This window comes from Chenopodium quinoa, unplaced genomic scaffold (assembly GCF_001683475.1).
Source record: "Chenopodium quinoa cultivar QQ74 unplaced genomic scaffold, ASM168347v1, whole genome shotgun sequence".
Taxonomy (NCBI): domain Eukaryota; kingdom Viridiplantae; phylum Streptophyta; class Magnoliopsida; order Caryophyllales; family Amaranthaceae; genus Chenopodium; species Chenopodium quinoa.
The window spans coordinates 12,619-16,655 of NW_018743118.1; the positions used below are offsets into that span (position 1 = coordinate 12,619).

At 32.7% G+C, this 4,037-nt stretch overlaps 1 long non-coding RNA gene across 3 annotated transcripts; it reads left to right on the forward strand.

Annotated features, from left to right (window-relative positions):
- Nucleotides 1-327: 327 nt before the first annotated feature.
- On the forward strand, nucleotides 328-3,110 carry LOC110731957. 3 transcript variants are annotated; one of them, XR_002513382.1, is made up of 7 exons: nucleotides 328-574; nucleotides 769-795; nucleotides 1,160-1,234; nucleotides 1,351-1,399; nucleotides 1,489-1,553; nucleotides 1,995-2,036; nucleotides 2,149-3,110. It is a non-coding gene; the product is annotated as an uncharacterized LOC110731957 (long non-coding RNA). The 3 variants fall into 3 exon arrangements; XR_002513383.1 differs by lacking the exon at nucleotides 769-795 and having other exon boundaries at nucleotides 330-574; XR_002513381.1 differs by having other exon boundaries at nucleotides 331-795.
- Nucleotides 3,111-4,037: the final 927 nt, after the last annotated feature.

Sequence of the window (4,037 nt, forward strand, 5' to 3'; positions counted from 1 at the left end):
AAATTATTATTGGCGATCACTTGAATTATAATCATATTAACCCTAAACAAGATTATTAAATATCTTATTAAGCGTGATTACAAGCACAAATTCCGTTTAAACATGCACAAAAAGGCGTGATCAAACAATAACAATAAATACAGAATTTTGTTTGAGAAAAGCTAGTTTAGAAAAGAGAGAGAGTATCAAGAATTTCTTGATCAGAGTTGATGATTGAAAAAACTGAGACATGACCTCTATCCCTAACCCTTTAAAAAGTGGGAACTTCTCTAACATGAAAGGAATAGTGTTATGAGTCTAAAGTCAATGAAATTCACTATTCATAACTTGCTAAATTGCTAGAGTTTGACAATTTTGCATTTGGGTGCAATTTCATTTAATTTGTTGAGTCATCAAATTATACTTTTTCCTTAATTTCCTCCATTCCATTCATATCCTTCTTCTTTCACGCTCTTCCATTCTGCTTTTGATTAAAAAAAAAGCATTCTCTATCTCTCTCCCCCACTCTCTATCTCTCCACCATTGAAGTTGCACTCTGAGCCTTCTCTACTCCACCATTGACGCAAATTCTGCGGTAAGATGTTTATCAAGTTATGAAATTATAAGTTTGAGCTATTAAAATGAAATTAAATTAATATATAATCTGCAATAGCATATTTAAAACCTTCCTACTGTCCTGCATCGCACTAGACGAGGCTCTAAAACTTGCATTTCATTAACGCTTTTTTCAAACTTCCAACATTGCCTGAATCTCGGTTTTGCTGCTAGCTACAAACCTTACCTCCATTAACAATGGTATGTCCAAATTCTCTCTCCTCTTCCTCTTTCTTTTCTATATTAAGGGTTTTACTCTGCAATTCTTGGCCAAAACATGTTAGATTACCTCTTGTTTTTGTTTTTGTTTATTTTTGATTTTAATTTTTACTCACTGTTGGTGTAAATATATGTGTATGTTTGCTAATTTAGCTGGAATCTGGTTCAATTTAAGTGTTTCATGTTAATTTATTATTAAGGTTTTTAATTTTAGGGTGTGTTTTTAATTTGAAATTTTGGGATTAAGAGTGTAAATTGGGAATTTTTCATGAAATTCTAGGGTTATAATGACGGAATATACATGTTTGTGGTATTTGTTTGGATGCTGAGGGTTTTGTATTTATAGGCGGATCCTGAATTGGATGCCATCAGACAAAGAAGAATGCAGGAGCTGATGGCACAACGTGGCGGAGGTGGTTCGGTATTAACTCGATCAATTGTGTTGATTTGTTCTCTAGATTTTTCAAGCTTTTGTGTGATTTATTTGTTGTTGCACCCTGTATAGTATTTTACTGACTGTATCCCTCATTCAATTAGGGAAGTCAGCAGAACCCTGAACAATAGAAGGCTCAAGAAGGGGAAAAATGTATGATTAATTTGAGAGTTAATGTTTGTTTGATGTGTTTTTCTAATTTGTGCTAAATTTCTTGGTTTGTTTGGCATTATGAAATGAAGCAAAGCTAAAGAATGAAGGCAGATAATGCTTGCTCAGATTCTTTCCAGTGAAGCACGCGAAAGACGTAAGCTTAGATAACAAATTAATATGATGTTACTAATTTTGCATTTGGGTGCAATTTCATTTAATTTGTTGAGTCACCGAATTATACTTTTTCCCTAATTTCCTCCATTCCATTCATTTCCCTTCTTCTTTCACGCTCTTCCAGTCTGCTTTTGATTGAAAAAAAAAAAAGCATTCTCTATCTCTCTTCTCCCACTCTCTATATCTCCACCATTGAATTTTTACTCTGAGCCTACTCTACTCCACCATTGACACAAATTCTGCGGTAAGATGTTTCTCAAGTTATGAAATTATAAGTTTGAGCTATTAAAATGCAACTAAATTAAGATTTGTATTGTGGAATTTCAGCTATTTTTTATCACTCACCAAATATCAATTCGCCAATAGAGTTCATTCTTAATATCATTTTAATTTTAGTTTGTGTTTTTTGTCTTTTGCCTAGGATGATGATGCTTCTGTCCGAGTTTCGATCTCTTCTATTCCGGTTAGGGCTTTTGATTGTCTTTTGATTATTTTTGTATTATTTGAATTCAATTTTGTGATTTTTAAGTGTTGCTTGGATCAGATTTTTTATTTTGTTGTTTTATGAAATGTAGGACGTTGGAGGAAAAGCTAGAGATTCTGAAGTTTTCTATGGTTTTAGCAATGAAAGCAGTAATTTCATGAGTATGTGTTCTTTTTCCTAGCTTCTTATTTCAATTCTTTTTATTTCATGCCGATAAATTCAGTTTCTATTGATGAGTTTATTTTATATATATTTTATTCCCCGTCCCACGGTCATATTTGTGCTTTTTTGAGCTCTGCGAAGCTATTTTTATTATTAATATATGTTTTCTAGTGTTTTTGTAGAGTTGGTATTATTTTGTAGGAATTTGCAGAATTATGTCAATTCCCGAGCTTATTGAGCCATTACAAAGACATTGGAGTTTGATCAAATTTTATGACCGCATATTTTAAGCCTAAGATCGAGCTAATTAAATTTAGTTTGGTGATTAAGAGCTCGATACATGAGAAGGTCCGAGATTTCACAAGTTACTATCACAGACCAATTAAGGAAGGAAATTGGGCCAAAAGCGAAGGGGCCTGAGCTGGCAAATCCAAGCAAGTAAGAAAGAGGTTGCTGGGCGTGAAGACTACTGGGCCTGCAAATTCCTTGGGCTTTACTCTAGTTAATTCGCTGATGTGGGTTTCTGACTTCTAGGGGCCTTTGCTCCAATTTCACGCAACGTTAATGATTACCCTTGGAGGAATTAGAGTTTGACTGGGAAACAAACTCCTTTTCCTTTAAAAGGATGGAGTTAGTTACGGATGAGTAGTTTTAAGTTTTAGCTTTTTTGTTACTTTAATTTTAGTCTTAGTTTTAATTATAGTTTTTTTTTCCGTAACTTGCTTTAGTTAGCCTTTTAATTTGCATGCTGAGGATTTTAGTTTAGTAATTTTATTCGCTTCGTCAATTTTGTTCCTTTATTAGACTTCGTTTTAGTTTAGCTTGAGATTTCAATTTACTTGCTTTCTTGTTTTGTTATTATTAAAATTAATATGCTTATTGTTATTTTCTTAATTTTGTATTTCATATTATTGTTTTTATTATGCTTAATTTAATTGCTTTGTTTAGCTTAATTTTAATTATGTGTGAGTAGTTTTCTTGCTAAGGTTTGTGGGGATCTATAAATAATATGAAGGGGTAATTTATTGTTGTTAATTATCAATGCTAGATTAATTTCCTATTGATTGATTTAATGCCCTGTGACTAGATTAGGCCTGATCTTTTATGCATGAGTTTGAAAATATTGATTCGAGATTCGAGAGATGAGAATTGATATTTAGGTCTAGTTTCAATAGGCAGGTTAATTTAAAAATGGTTAAGTCGAGATTCGAGAGATGAGATTTAATACCGGTAGATTAATTCTGTGATTGTAATACGTAGCAAAAGCCCGTAATGATCTGATTAATTGATGCATTGATGTTTGATTATTATGTTTTACCCTAGAATATTATTTATTGGTGACCCTATGCCCTAGGTCTTTTATTCATTGTTTCTCCTCCTACTTTAATTCTTTTCCACTTTTACTCTTAGTAGTTTAATTTCCCTTCGATAATAATAATTTGTTACTCTATAATCTAGATTATATTAATTAATTAGGAATAAAATGACTCGTTTCCCAGTGGATTCGACCCTACTTCCCTGTCTATTTTATTTAGTGGTTTAGGAATTACTTTTGATTAGGTGATACGACTTCAGCCTGTCAAAATTTGGCGCCGTTGCCGGGGAGACGGTTTTATTTTTATTTCTGATTAATTTTTTTAGTCTAGATTATTATTTTTATTTATTTTTTTCGTCTCATAGAACGTAAGTTCTTTGGGACAGTTTTTCATATTTATTTGTTTAGTACAGATGAAGAATCAGATATGACTACACCACCACCACCTCCTCCTGTTCGCAAGCTTAGCAACTACTCGCAGCCGAAGCTCACAGATTTCCCGC